This window comes from Pituophis catenifer, unplaced genomic scaffold (genome assembly GCF_029215685.1).
Source record: "Pituophis catenifer annectens isolate HBS135680 unplaced genomic scaffold, rPitCat1.0.hap2 SCAF_14, whole genome shotgun sequence".
Lineage (NCBI taxonomy): Eukaryota > Metazoa > Chordata > Lepidosauria > Squamata > Colubridae > Pituophis > Pituophis catenifer.
The window spans coordinates 18,067,172-18,083,350 of NW_027256894.1; the positions used below are offsets into that span (position 1 = coordinate 18,067,172).

The 16,179-nt window shown below is 43.8% G+C and overlaps 1 protein-coding gene across 1 annotated transcript in view; it reads right to left on the minus strand.

The window, feature by feature from the left end:
• Positions 1-4,202, minus strand: part of LOC139324203 (tropomodulin-2) — a 98,703-nt gene extending 94,501 nt beyond the window's left edge. Inside the window, exon 1 of the mRNA XM_070953920.1 lies at positions 4,158-4,202. The gene's annotated coding sequence lies outside the window, so the exon portion shown is untranslated. The remainder of the gene's footprint in view (positions 1-4,157) is intronic.
• Positions 4,203-16,179: the final 11,977 nt, after the last annotated feature.

Here is a 16,179-nt window from a genome sequence, read left to right on the forward strand (position 1 = left end):
CCATATTTTGGAGACGCCAGCCTTGCCCACTCAGATGCCATCTGCATTTTCCATCCTTTCCAACCAGGGGGACCACCAACGTCCAGGGAGTAGCCATCCCTCGCCAGCCACCAACTGGGACAGCTAAACCTCACCAGTATGCTTCTTATGTGTAGAATTATAAGTGTTCCATTGGGAGGATTCTGGATTGGGAAAACTAATGAAGATGGCAAAATTCCCTAGATTATCCAAAATGCTGAGTCTTCCCCAGAAGAAATGGAGCTTTCCTAAATTTGAAACAACCAATTTCTAGATGGATTTTTGTCGTTTTCTTTTTCTGAGCTCTTATTTGAATTTAGAAGTATTTCCCTCCCTTCCTTCCTTCCTTCCTTCCTTCCTTCCTTCCTTCCTTCCTTCCTTCCTTCCTTCTTTCTTTCTTTCTTTCTTTCTTTCTTTCTTTCTTTCTTTCTTTCTTTCTCTCATTCTCTCTTTTTTCTGTCTGTCAGTCTTTCTTCTTTCTGTTTGTCTTTTCTTCTTTCTGTCTTTCTCTCTGTTTCTCTCTTTCTCTCTCTCTTTCTGTCTGTCTTTCTTTCTCCGTTCTGTCTTTCTTTCTTTCTCTCTCTCTCTCTCTCTCGCTCTTTCTTTCTTTAGCACAATAGAAATCACTGCAGGAAATTAGATACATAGGGTTTTTTTTTAATTAAAATGTACTGTATCTTTTTAAAGGATTTGTATACTTTTAGCAATTATATATCCCTCATTGATGTATGGTAGGCACACTGAATCCCTCTGCATTATTATTTATTTAGGTATTTTGTTCAGATCTTGTTGTTTCCCTGGTGCTGTCTGGGAGTTTCTCTCCACCCCACCCCCCCACACACACTTTATCTCACAATATCACTTTATTTTCAATCCCAGTTTAAGGCCTTAATCTCTGTACTCATCTCCTGTTTAAAAAAAAAAAAACCCCACACACAGCAACACAATCTCACAGTGTTTAGCCATTTTACAAAGCACTGTACGCTACTAAGAGCAATCTGTTGTGCTTAGCAAGGTCCTTTCTTGTGATCAGACAGGGGTCAAGCCAGCTTTTTCATTTTCTGAAAATAATTAACCTTTCCTTCTTCTTTAAATTTTCCACATACACACACACACAAAAAAAAAACAAACAACCATGGGCAGAGTTTGCCAAGTTTCAATCCCGACGACGTGTTTTTTATTTTTTACGGCTTAAAGGACGAGCACCTGCAGCGAAAAGTTTATGACTGGAAAAACAATTTAACAGGGCGAACTCTCTTGAAATCCGACGTTTAGTTGGGTCAATTGTTAATGCAGCTCCCCCTTTGGGTCCTGGAATCTGCTTCTTGCAAATACTTGGGAGCAAATCCATAACGCCCGTTTCACCCTCTGGTAGCACTGTGACCTTTCGGGGAACTGACCTCGTCCAGAAATAAAATCGGTTCACCCTGTCACAACTCAATGGCGCAACTTACACTATTTGCACAGGCTGGGTGTCAGATGATTCAATCCCAGCTCAGCTGAGCAAGATTAGAGAAGGTGGCCAAGCCAGGATAGACCAATAGAAAAACCTTCCACGCTGGCAAAAGCAGAGCTCAGCCAAATAGCCATACCACCTACAACTGGTTGCAAACTTTCCTCTTTGGTCAATTAACTCCCCCCCCCCCGCCCTCTCCCTCCTCCATCAATTAGATTTTTCATTTCATTCTTCCCCCTCGCCCCCCCTCCCCAGACCTGCTTCTCCTGAGGCTACACGATTTTGCTAGCAATCGATGATTTCCAGAGATAAAATTCCAAGGTATGTTAGGGTCCTTTTATACCCCCCTGATAATGTATAACAACAATGAAGGTGTTTCATGGCATAAAGGTCACACCGCCGTGTGGGAGGAAAAAAGCCTTCTGCGTTGCATTCTTTCCCATTCTTTCCCCCTATTTGTCTCCTCCCCCTCCCCTCTTAAAAACAACACAAAATCATAGTTACGGATTGTACTGTAATAGAGACTAAATTGGTTTTGAATTTAATAACAGCTGCCAGGTTACTGGTGGCACAGTATTGGAAGAAGGAAGATCCACCTACCATTGAGGAATGGACCCTAAAAGTCGTGCATTTGGCAGAGATGGCAAAAATTTCATCATATCTTAAAGACCATTCAAACGAAAGATACATATCGGAATGGAGAAGATGGATCGACTATATTCAAAACAAGTATCAGACTAAGAAGATTCATATGAATGAAACATTTTCAGTCTTTAGTTTATGTTTATAAGGTTTTGAGCTATAAGGAGTTAAAGACCTAGAGAGAATCTAAAGTCAATAATTTGTTAGTATATTTTAGTTGTATGTTTGTGAATGCTATACCCTGTGCTTGTTCTGGGAAGTCTAGGGAGGGGGGTGGGGGGAAGGGGGAGGGGGAAAGGATGGGTGGGAGGGCAAGGGGGGGAGGGATGGGGTGAGGGGGGAAGGGGGGGAGAAAATGTTTGTATTTCCTAAAAACTTTTCAATTAAAAAAACAACAACAACACAAAAGCTATTTAAACAAGAGTCCATTGGAAAAAAAAAAAAAACAAATGCTCCACCCGGACAATTAAAACTATAAAAGGGAACAAGAAGGAACATGTATGTGTTTTATTATTGTTCTCCTAGTTTCTTGTTTGCATCGCTGTGGTTCGTGGAAGAGAGAAGCGTTAGGAAGGGGGGAAAAAATCCATGCGTTAAAAATTACTTTCAAAAGTTTCTGACAGCCCCACGTGGCCATGTGTGAGGTGTGGGCGGGATTGCAACTCTTCGTTATATCTATTGTGGCAGGCTGGGGAGGATGGGAAGTGTAATCCAAAGCATCAGGGCGAGAAGATTTCAGAAGACACTCCCTGCACGACAGGAAGCTTTAGGATTATTTAAGACTTTTTTTTAATCTGCCTTTATTATTTTTATGAATAACTCAAGGCGGTGAATATACGTAAGACTCCTTCTTCCTCTTAGTTTCCCCACAACAACCCTGTGAGGTGGGTTGGGCTAAACATGAGTGATTGGCTCAAAGTCACCCAGCAGGTTTTCATGCCCAAAGTGGGACTAGAATTCACCGTCTCCTGGTGATTGGCTAAAAGTCACCCAGTGGCTTTCAAGCCCAAGGCAGGACTAGAACTCACCATCTCCTGGTGATTGGCTCAAAGTCACCCAGCAGATTTTCATGCCCAAGGCAGGACTAGAACTCACCATCTCCTGGTGATTGGCTCAAAGTCACCCAGCAGGTTTTCATGCCCAAAGTGGGACTAGAACTCACAATTTCCCACTTTCTAGCCTGGTGCTTTAACCACCTAGACCAAACTGCTATATTGGCACACGATTCCAGGACGAATAGCATCGAATTCTGGGATTCCCTCTCTCTCTTTTCTAGTTCCCAAGGCGTACGGAATGACAGTTTGACATTTGAGGAATTTTGACCCATTTTTGATACACAGGAGTGCCCAGGAGCAAATACTGAGCGCTCTCTGTGTGACCATCCAAGCTTTGCCACATCTAAATACTGTAGAAAGGTCAGACTTTCTTGAAAAGACTTACAGTTGGAGGGGGGTCCTTCAAAAGGGGAAGGGGTTCTATTGTGATTCCACGGTTGTCATCTTACTGTTCTGCCCCAGCTCCAGATTCCCAAGGATTGTGATACACACCAACGGTCCTTATTAAAGTTATAACATACCAAGAATAAACGAAGTCCGGCAAAGGTTGGCAACCAGCCCAGAAAACAAAATACGATAAGACACTCACTCTCCAAAATGCTCTGTAATAATTACACGTTGTTTCCAGCAAGAAATTAGTAACTGCGTGCGACTTAAATAGGCTAAGGGAGTGGCCAATTATCCTCAAACCTTACTCTCGAGGAGACCTCCTCCTCCTGAGTAGCCACTCCTGCCTTTTGGCCGCCCTGCGTGCTCGAGCATGGAGGAGAGGCTCCTCCACTTCGCGCTCGAAGTGAAGGAGGAACCTCTGGAGGTTCTGAAGGCCTGGGCTGAGTCTCTGCCTCTGGCGCCACATCCTCTTCAGCCTCCTTGCTGTCCGACGCGAGCGCCGGCTGAGCTGGCTGCTGGCGCAACACCACACCAGCCTCCTTGTTGTTGGGATCAGCCACGATCCGCGCAGGCCACTGGCGGGCCACAACACTTACAGATTTTTTGACCCCCTCCTGCAGATGTTCCTCATCACAGAGTCTTTCAGGATCCTGTGTTGTTTTGCTCAGTTTTCTCCCTTTAAGCAGTTGAATTTTACAAAAAGGCACAATGGAAACCAATTGGCATTACCCTTTTGGCATTTCTGGCTTTGAAAACGCACAACACGTCCTCCTAGATCTTAACCAACTTTGCTGGGAGGCAACAGATCCTTCTAATCTCCACCCTTTTTTGTTCTTCTTTCATCCTTGTTTACTCATCATCGGCTCAACGTGACAACACACTGGAGGCTTCTTTTCAACAACCCACCAGCTCTTTTACTGCTGTAAAATCAAGATGACCTTTCCTGATTTATCAGAAGAGAATAGCTTTCTTCCAAGCACTCCATTCCAGGAATACTTGCTTTGATACTCAGTATTTTAAAAAGGGCCCAGACAGGTTGCCTTATCTCTATAGTCTTTATCTGGCTGGGATACTAATGGACCTTCGTTCTATCCCACCCATCCAGTCTCTAAGATCTTTCTTTTCCCTCCTCTGGGATTCATTCCACAGCCTGCTGCTACTCTAAAATTAATTGGGTGGTTGCCATCATAGTTAGATTATGTTGAGGCAATTTCAAAATTGTCATCTCTGCTAGGAATAGGCTTACAAGTGTAGGAAGTTAGCACTCACCCTTCTCCTAGAAGAATGAAATATTTTAGGAAATATTAAAAAAGGCAGAATATTATATTTCCCTGGATGAGAAATGGAGAAACATGTTTTAAAGACAAAGCAGCTTCCTGCCTCCCCCCACCTTTGTCAATGGGCCATTAAGGCCTCAGCCAAGCTCACTCATTCCCCCCACCTTTGTCAATGGACCATCATCTGCAACACAATAGGACCCATCCAGCAACAGAAACTCCCCACATGGCACCTGGGAAGATGACATCAACCAGCAAGGCTAGCTAAGATCCCCGCCCCCTGGGAGTCTCTCAACCAATCAGGATACATTTCTTATACAGGAACAAGAAACTCTGAGGTGGGGCACAACAGAGGGCATAAAATCAAGGCACTCCCAACATCGTGCCTCTTTTTTTTTCTACTCAGGAACTCAAGCCATGTGTCCTGTTCAGGAACTCAAGCCATGTGATTCCTGTCCACCGTTAAACCATCTTTCCAAACAGTCTCCATGTTTCCAGTGTCTTTTTCCCCACTTGGAACTGAACCCAGAAGGATGTTTCTTCCAACATAAGTCAAGAATTTGGTGCTCTTCAGTTGTTGTTGGTCCACAAATCAGTGAGAATTTATGGAGGGACAGGATGGATTCCGTAAAAAGATGGGAGGTAAAGATGGAATGGTGGAAGAAGGACTTCTTGACAAAATGTATTTGCATTTATTTATTCAACAAATTTGTATAACCTCCCAACTCAGGCAGGTGACTGTGGGCAGTTTACAATGCAGAATTAAGCAGTGATGTTCCTGCCAGCAACTGAGGCACTGGCCACCAAATTAGTTGTCAGCTTTGGAAACCATATTAGGCCGGAAGCTTCAGTGCTGCCACCTTCTCATATGTGGGAAAGTAGGAGGGGGGATTTAGTAGACATAATGGCATTCTTCCTGTCGGTCAAGGTCAGGGCGATCCAGCATCTGGAGAAGGAGTGGTCAGGGGGCTGGGTCGAGATGGAACGGACGTTGATTGGAGCATGTGATCGACTGAGGGGGAGAAAGGGGGATGGTTTTGGGAGCTTTGACTTACTGAAAGAAAACCTGGGCTTTTCAGATTCGGCTTTTCCCAGATGTGCCAGTTTGCCTATTCTAGTAAAGAGAACTTTGGAAAAATGTTTGCTTCTGCGTCTTTACTTGGAGTTGGGGTTTTCCTGGAACGCTGACATTAGCAGCTCGAAAAAAGAATTGGATGAATTCGTGGAGGACGTTATGCTATTTCTCCTCCCAAATCACTTTGCATTAAAAAAAAAAAAACTTGCTAGGGAACATGAATTTAAGGAACCAATCCAGCTGTGAACCCAAAGTCCCACATATCACATAGTTTCAGGGCGACTTGGGGATTTTTGGTCTGATTCTTAACAGCTGAAATTCTAAATGCCCAGCTTCACAGCTGAAATTCTAAATTCTAAATGGTGTCTAAATCTGGACACCAGATTTCTTCCCTATGCACCGCCAAATGGAAATGAACTTCGCCACAACTGTCTCGGCACTCCTAACAGAAGAGAATATCTGTAGCTCAGGAATGAACTGCGGAGTTCTTGCTGTTTCCTGAGTTTGGCTGTTTGCTTGCAGATATTTCTTTACTCAGCTACATAACCTCATTAACGGTAGTGAGTGTAGGCTTTGCTCCAGGGGTGGGTTCTACTTATCTTTACTACCGGTTCGCAACAGGGCCGTGCACGCTTCTGCACATGTGCAGAAGCTTCCTGATGATGTCGAGGTCGGTGGGCGGAGCCTCCCGCCGGTTTTACTACAGGTTCTATAGAACCGGGGGCAACCCACCACTGCTTTGCTTCCTGTTGATATACAGCAGCTTGCCCTGTAGTTTTGGTGGAGGTGGGGGTTTCTTGTTGATTGTTTGTCTGGTGTTAATCCTTGCTTATCTGGGCGTGGGCTGCTGGGGAGGACCAAGGACTCTTGATGGCTTGGATTAAGGATCTTCCCCACCTCAGATTCTTCTCCCACAGTGATCCACTAGCTTTCTCTCAGAGGGTAGCCATTCACAGCTCACAAGGGATGTACTGTAGCTTTCTTCCATTAATAGCAATAGCACTTAGACTTATATACCGCTTCACAGTGCTTTACAGCCCTCTCTAAGCAGTTTACAGAGTCAGCTTCTTGGCCCCCAACAATCTGGGTGCTCATTTTACCCACCTCGGAAGGATGGAAGGCTGAGTCAACCTTGAGCCTAATGAGATTTGAACCGCCAAATTGCAGGCAGCCGGCAGGCAGCAGAAGTAGCCTGCAGTACTGCACTCTAACCACTGCGCCACCGTGGCTCATAATTCTTTGCTCTCCTTCAAAAGGCAGACATGTTTAATGCTACTGAGTGCAGGTATTCTATATACCTGTCTCATCAAATGTCCTTTCTTTTTCTCAGCCTTATAGATGTAGGAAAATGTGTGAGAGGGTATCTGTGAAAGCCACAAGCTGTCTGTTCCAAGATAATTGCATTTCTGTGTGTGAGCAGCATATGATTGTACCATATATTGAATAGCCACGTGGGGTTGCTTTGTGAATCCTGAGGGAAAAAAAACACACACACACACACACACACCCTCATGGAGAGAGAAACAGTGACACATTCATAAATAAAATGAATTGAGTCATAGCTGTCATCTTTTGTGCCACTTCAGGGTGAGTCACCATGGCCAAGACAGGACTTTTTAACAGAAGAGACAGTGGGATAATTTCCTTGCAAATGGCTAATTGTGTCTTTCATTGAGTCAGGCTCACTGTTTTCTGTTCATGACGGATTTGGGAACATTTCCTGTCTCAGCTCCTCACTCCGTGTGGTTTTTTTTTTTTTTTTCAACTTGGCAAACTCCAAATGAGCTGGGAAGTCAAATGTGCTTTGTGGTGACAAGAAGGGATGTTGCTGAAGGACATCTGCAGGGCAGCAGAAAATCTTGGATGTCAAAACAGATGTTGGCATCTCCCTTGCGATGCCTGCTGCCACTGTCTTTGGACCAGCCCTTCCCTAGACAAGAGCAACTGTGGTCCGAGACAGATGCTGGTTCAAATTTCAGACTCCACTGACTCATCACTAGCTTTGAAGCTCACTCGTTGATGTCACACCATTGGAAGCAAAGTCAGCTTCCCAAAGGAAAAGGCTTCAGTAGAAAAGGAAGCCCAGAGCGGGAAGCCGTACAGGAAATGAGCTCTCCGGCAGGAATCAAAGAGGAATAAAATGTGGATATATAATTTATTGTGCCAACCGGATGTCCAATAATGGTGCGCTTAAAAAAGAATAAAACCTGACCCCAAAGTTCAAAAAGGCACAAGCCTTAAAGAAAAACCTACAAGGGTGTCAGAAAGTGTCGAGTTCACCAGTTATCGAATCGATTATCCTGCTGCTGGTCGATATGAATTATATCTGTGGCAAAGAAAAAGAGGTTTTGTGAATTCGTGATGATTCCTTAAGAGGAAATGTTTGCTGTCTGAGGAAATAATTTTGCTCCACCTTGGGATGCGATGGCTCAGTGGCTAAGACGCTGAGCTTGTCGATCAAAAGGTGGGCAGCTCAGCGGTTCGAATCCCTAGTGCCGCGTAACGGGGTGAGCTCCTGTGACTTGTCCTAGCCAATTCAAAAGCACGTAAAAATGCAAGTAGAAAAATAGGGAAGGGAACAGAGTTCCGTACACCTTTGGCGTTGAGTCATGCCGGCCACATGACCATGGAGACGTCTTCGGACAGCGCTGGCTCTTCAGCTTTGAAACGGAGATAAGCACCGCTCCCTAGAGTCGGGAACGACTAGCACATATGTGCAAGGGGAACCTTTAGCTTTACCTTTAAGGCAGCCTTGAAATATCAAGGGACCAAGTGAGCAACAGAGGCTCTTGGTCTTCATGCTTCTTTATTTATTTATTAAACAGATATCCCCCAAAGCATGCCATCTATCCCAAAGAATGCCAAAAAATAGCGCTTCAAGAGACAAAAATCCTAGCTGTGAACAGTTTGTGCTTCTAAATAAGTCCTGAAACATTCAGTCCTTCCCACAGATCTACGTATGTAACATAATCTACGGCATTCTGCTGATTAAAATAGCAACTGGGAAATACCCCACATCAAAAACCAAGGACTGTTGATAGTTTTCCCAGCCTACTTTTTACAAAACGTGAAGATCTTTCTCCTTTGACCTAAGTGGCTACATTTACAGCGAGAGGAACTCCCTGACTTGGCTTCAGAAGTAAGAGCAAGTTGGAAAAAACATTTCTTCCTGGGCAGACTGTTTCATTGTACTTTGCACAATCCAGGGGTGTCCAAATTTTCATGATGGCGGGCCTGACATCACATTTAAAGGCCCATTTCTTTTGTAGGTACATTTTTGAAATATCTACGGAAGAGGTGGGACTTCACCCATGGCTCTACACATTTGGACTCCCCTGTTCAAGGCCCCTGTCAAACTCCAAGAAAATCAGGAGAGCCAGACAGTTCAAATGGGTATAAAGATTTATTGCAAACTTAAGCTCTCTACAAGAATCTGAACTACTAACAGCCAAGAGAAATTAGCGGGAGATAAGAGTCAACAGAATTCAAGGTGGGCTGGCCTCAAATCGCTTGTGGTCTTTGGTCACCGCAATATTACAAAGATGTTGAGACTCTGGGAAGAGTGCAATGCAGGCTGGTGACCCCCAGGGGGAGGGCCTTCTCTGTGGGGGCACCCACCCTCTGGAATCAGCTGCCCCCTGAGATAAGGAGAATCCATGACCTCAGTGCCTTCCGCCGTGCCCTTAAAACTTTTTTTTTTCAACAAGCCGGGCTGGCTTAATTTCTTTTTAAGGGTTTTTTAATTGTTCTGTTTTGCTTATCGTTTTAATTAATGCAGCCAAATCTATATATATTTTTAAATGTGTTTTAATATTTGAATTTGATGTTTTTATCTGGCTGTTCACCGCCCTGAGTCCTCAGGGAGAAGGGCGGTATACAAATTCAAAAATAAATAAATAAAGAAAGAAAGAAAGAAAGAAAGAAGACAACAAAAATGATTAGGGGATTGGAGGTTAAAACATATGAAGAACAGTTGCAGGAATTGGTATATCTAGTCCAGTGAAAAGGAAGACTGGGGTGACATGACAACAGTGTTCCAATATTTGAAGGGTTGCCACAAAGAAGAGGGGGCAGGGGTGAAATCCAGCAGGTTCTGACAGGTTCTGGTAACCGGTAGCGGAAATTTTGAGTAGTTCAGAGAACTAGCAAATACCACCTCTGGCTGGCCCCAGAGTGGGTGGGAATGGAGATTTTGCAATATCCTTCCCCCAGGAGTGGGGAGGGAATGGGGATTTTGCAGTGTCCTTCCCCTGGAGTGGGGTGGGAATGGAGATTTTGCAGTATCCTTCCCCTGGAGTGGGGAGGGAATGGAGATTTTGCAGTATCCTTCCCCTGGAGTGGGGAGGGAATGGAGATTTTGCAGTATCCTTCCCCTGGAGTGGGGAGGGAATGGAGATTTTACAGTATCCTTCCTCTGCCATGCCCACCAAGCCACGCCCACCAAGCCATGCCACACCCACAGAACCGGTAGTAAAAAAAATTTGAATCCCACCACTGAATTGCAACCTTAGCTTCATGGCTTCTAGCCCAAGAAAGAGCAATGGCACATCATTTTCAAATTCTGTCAAGAATCGTGCAGGAAGGGAGGCTTCCAGTGAACGGAACTCAATTGCAAAAAAAAAAAAAAAAATGTTTTGCCTTCTATCACAAGTTATATTTAGGTAACGTGTGAAGGTGACAGAACTTGGGCTGCTGAATGATCCATAAAGGGAAGCGGAAATTCTATTTTTTTTCCGTATTTCAAGTCTGCATCCTGTTGCTTTGAGGGAAAACAACACCATTCATTCATTAATAGGCTGTTGAAAGTTATTGTGAGCTCCTTGGACGTCCAACCATCGCACACGTAAATAGATGCCAGGGGGGAAAAAAAATTGGAATAGATGAAATGCTTGCAATTACCTCATTCATTCCGGCGTGGGGGTGGGGGTGAGGGGGAAGATGTTCCTGTCATTTCAGGCAACAATTTCAACAATTGCAACCTGGCTATGAGGGTCTGCATTGCACAAGGGAGACAGAATATTCCTCCTGCTTTCTAGGGCACCATCAGAGGAGTGCAGAAGGCAGACAATGTCTGTAAGGTTAAACTAAAATTTCAGACGTCAGAGCTCCTCGTTATGCAAGCCACGGTCTCCCTTGCTAGCAAAGGAGTGATATTTCTGTTAAACGTTCCACAGAGATGTTGCGATAAGTCTGCGAGGGTCCTCTGAACAATCTGCTGAAACAGATTCTGCCCCCACAGCCCTGAAGCATCTCTCAAAATGTCCATTAGCATCAGTCTTGAAAATATTCAAGAGAGAGAGAGAGAGAAAAAATAGAGCTCGTCCAGAAATCCCATTTTTCTTAACACAATTTTGCTGGAGTCACATCTCCTACGAAAGCCACCAAAAGAAAGATACAGGTAGTTTCAAATTTCAAACCTTTATTGTCAGTGCACAACATATGCACAATGAGATTGGTGGAGCTGCCTCAGTGTACCCCCCCCCCACAACACAATACAACCCACGGTGAAAACAAAAAAAATATCCCTAACCCAATAAATCATATTAACAAAACATCCAGTCCTATTGCACCAGTGTGAACATGTTACACGTTGCCCCGGCCCTGCGAACCATCATACTATGTAGTTATGATGTTATTTCTTATTCAGGAGTCTGACAGCCCATGGATAAAAACTATTTTGCAGCCTGTTTGTGCGGCTGACTATACTTCTATATCTCCTTCCCGATGGTAGGAGGGTAAAGAAGTGATGACCAGAGTGACAGTCGTCCCTGAGAATCTTCGATTTACGACCACAATTGAGCCCAAAACTCCTGTTGTTAAACAAGGCAGCTGTTCAGTGAGTTCTGTCCCATTTTACCACCTTTCTTGCCCCCGTTGTTAAGTGAATCTGGCTTCCGAGCTGACTTTGCTTGTCAGAAGTTCGCAAAAGGCGACCACAAGGAAACAGCAACCGCCCTAAAATATGAGTTAGTTGCGCCAGGCGTCTGGATTTGGATCACCTGACTGTGGGGATGCTGCAATGGTCATGAGAATGAAAAAACCGCCATAAGTCATTTTTTTTCAGGGCTGTTGTAACATTGAATGGTCACTAAATGAACCATTGTAACTTGAGGACTACCTGTATGAGATGCTGGTGCCTCCAAGATCTGGCTTAGCCTGGTGCTGCCATATATTTTTTCCTTCTGTAGAAGGAGAAAGAGGATACGTTGGGGACATTCGGTTCTGGATTTTGGTTCTTTGCAGTCTCCAGGTACGTTTAGCCCATTATTCAATGTAAGCTTTCTTTGGATGGCTTCCACCCTCAGACCAAATTTGGACCTCTTCCCATCTGTTTTCAAAGAGGCATCCAGCCGGATGGATGGTGGGAGTCTCTAGACACCGTACATAATTTGTTTTCCAAATCCCGTTGGCTTGAGAAGAGTAAAAACCAAGCTCACGTCAATCCTATGAAAAGACCCTGAGAAGTTCTCCATCATCCTGTTCTGAAGGAACTTGGAGGCGGAAAATAACCCACACAAGCACATGAATTGTTCATTAGCGATTCTTTCAGTCATAGTTACAGCTGCAACATCGACACCTACGGAAGAGCTGGAGGAAGCGTGTAGGTGTGAGAATATATGTGCTGGGTGGAAGGACAAAAACAAGCAAAGGTTTCCTGAAGTTCCCTGAAGGAGCAGAGGTCCACACCACGTGTCCTCCTTCCTCCTTTTGTCCTCAGAGGGGCTCTTAAGAATGCTTTAGCTGGAGAACTATTTTGTTAGTGGCATTCTGTCGTCAGGCAGAAATAATCCTATCCGTGTGGTACCTGGTGGACACATTGATTGTGCAAGAGGTTGAATTTGTCCTCTCCCACTTTCCTGTGGTGGTCTTGGATACCGTTTTCGTCTCACAGCTCACATGGAAATTTAACCTTCAACTGCTACTACTACCATACTACCATTAGCACAAAGAGCAATTGTGTTAGCAGCAGGATTTCTTCTTCATTCTGGGTTGTTTCTCCCTTTGTTAAGCTTCCACCCGTTACTTCTTGTCTTGCCCTCAGGTGCTTTGGAGAATAAACCAACTCCCACTTCTCTGTGACAGCCCCTCAAATATTGGAAGACTGCTCTCCTATCACTCCTAGCCCTTCTCTTTTTAGTTCTTCCCTTTTGCAAGGGATCAAATCAGGGGTGAAATAATAGAATAGAATGGAATGGAATGGAATGGAATGGAATGGAATAGAATAGAATAGAATAGAATAGAATAGAATAGAATAGAATAGAATAGAATAGAATAGAATAGAATAGAATAGAATAGAATAACAGAGTTGGAAGGGACCTTGGAGGTCTTCTAGTCCAACCCCTGCCCAGGCAACGAAACCCTACACCACTTCAGACAAATGGTTATCCAACCTCTTCTTAAAAATTTCCAGGGTTGGAGCATTCACAACTTCTGCAGGCAAGTTGTTCCACTTATTAATTGTTCTACATCTATACATCCATGTCTTCTAGATAGAATGGACATCTACTCTCAAAATTTCTTTTGGTGGCTCTCATCAGAGATTATGGGAGTGACCTTTTGGCACTACTGATTTATAGAATATTCATCCTAACCAAAATTACCACCATGGTGATATGGACAGATTTTGTATTCCTTTGATAATGTCTGGTTGATGCTATGAAAATGCTGGAAGTCACTAGTGAGAATCTGAGATCATGGATATCTGAAGGCCGCTGGATCTGGGCAAGCTCTGTGAGATTGCCATGTGACTTTCAAGAGCTGGAAAAGTGTGTTTGGTTGTGGTTCCTTGGAGCGATATTTTGCCATGTGTTCATTCTTGCTGCGATGCAAGGCTGTTGCTTCCCATCATGTGAAAACGAAATGTTTCTATTCTGCCAGCAATTAATCCATGTGTGAATATCAACAAGCAGATTGTTATGTTCAGTGGATTTTTTTTTTATTAAAATGTTATTTGGGGCAAAAGCAACATGTCATCTGAAAATATGATGTTGACTCATTGCAACCAAAAGAAAATGAATAATGGAATCTTCCTTGATGAGATGATTTTTTTTTGTCTGCTCTTAATCCAAACAATATCATTCCATTTCCCCACACACTTGTGCCTGCAATATCTAGAACTTTTTCTCAGCAACTCTGCCAGGGTGGCTGGCATCTTTTCAGATTTCCTGGCTATACGGAAAGGCTCATAATTTATGTGGCAGGGAGCAAAGATCATTGATTCCCTGCCAAATGTAGAACAATTCTACCCATACCTCAGCCTTTCCTGTCCAAACTAGATCCGGAGAAGGACGATGCAGATTTTGAGCTAGCAAATGTCATTCCTTATATTGTCTTACTTGAGCCCCCTAAAATTGATCTGCCACTATTTGCGGTGGCCACGGGATGGGGTGAACATCCATCAGCTACTGAATGGTGATGGACATGGAGCAGGGCAAAATATATATAACACTACTGTTCAGGATGGAATCAAGTTAACATGGTTGCAAAGGACTGAAGCCAAGTGAATGTCGGTGGTTTAAAGGTGGTCCTAGTTCTTCAAGTAATATATAATAATTGAGATAATGTAACTAAACAGAGTCATCAACAATCCCCTTTCATGCTGCACCAGTTACCACGTTCAAGGACAACAGATTAATGCTCATATTATGGAGACCAGGAACACTGGTTGAAAGAGATGTGATTGGCACTTGTTTCTGAAAATTTACAATTTCACTTTTGAATGACCAAGTGTTGGGAATAAGAAGGACCATCCAGATATTTTCTTGTGTAACTCTCATTAACCCCGGCCACACTGTCTGGGATCAATGAGAAATGTATGAAACCCAAATACCACAACAAGACAGCTTAATCTAAATTACCCGGATCCATAAGTAGGGATCAAGAGAACTGATTGACTTCTGTAAGAAATCCAAGCTCCATGATGCTTCTTGTCATTGGCTTGGTGGGACTCCTCTACCACGTGCCACCTCTAGTCTTGCTTCCAATAAGCTTTGAATGAGCTCTTCTCACAAGGTAGTCCCAAAGGGGCTTTTCCAAGAGGCAACTGGACTTTCTGTTTTTTCTTTGAAGACATTTCGTTTCTCATCCAAGAAGCTTCTCAGGTGAAGAAGCTTCTTGGATGAAAAGCGAAACATCTTCAAAGAAAAACCAGAAAGTCCAGTTGCCTTTTGAAAAAGCACCTTTGGGACAACCATGACCTGGATGACTGAGAATCTCCATAGACATTTCTCACAGGGTAACATTATCCTGTGTTTGATAAGACCAGCTTTCCATATCCGAAGGATCTCCATCCTCCCATCTAAGATGGTGAACTGAAGAATCAAACGTGACTGAAGAATCTTCCATACGTGCAGTTCTTCTTTTGACGATCAAGCTTGCGGGAATTTTGTACAATTTCGCTTGACCTAACGCAAGTTTTGCCCATGTGGATTTTAATCTGTTTCCCCTTAGAACTAACTCAGCTATGCTTAATTCTTAGGTGTCTTCCAGCTCCCTGAGTTGCAAAGCCTTCCCAGATGATGACCTGTGCTTTTCATGAACAGCTGGCCATTGGATGGCCAGTTTGTTGCCTGTCCAGCTTAAAAAAAAAAAACAGAATTGGCCAACTCCCCAGCCATGTGAATTGACCCAGAGTTGGCAAGTAAATAGGAAATGAGACACTTCTATTGAGGGCAGGAAGAGCAATTTCCTGCAACGGATCCCATTCAGAGAAGGAAATTGACTGTTCTCAGCTTCTATGGGAAAAAGTATTTATACTTTCTCCTTACTTGAAGACTGACACCTCAGGCTTAAAAGTCCATATGGTTTCCTACCAAAACTGGCCTGTTAGTTTTATGGAAACTCCACTGAGGTTTTGCTGGAACGCAGAAGCACATAAAGCAGGATGGGCAACCTCAGCCCCTTTATGACCCTGTGGACTTCAACTCCCAGAAGTCCTGAGCCAGCATGAAGTCCACAGATCATAAAAGGGCCATAGTTGCCCACCTCTGACATAAGGCATTCAAAGATAATGCTATGATCATCAAGACAAGGCCTTGATGATCAAGATCATTGGGTCTTGGTTTTGCTCTTGCTCTTGATTCTACTGTTCTCCTCTCCTCTCCTTCTTCCTCTCCTCTTCTTTGTCTGAAGTGGTGTAGGGTTTCCTGTCTAAGCAGAGGGTTGGACTAGAAGATCTCCAAGCTCCCTTCCAACTCTGTTATTCTAATTCTAATTCCTTTCCTCTCCTTCTTCCTCCCCTCTCCTTCCTCCCCTCTCCTCTCCTTC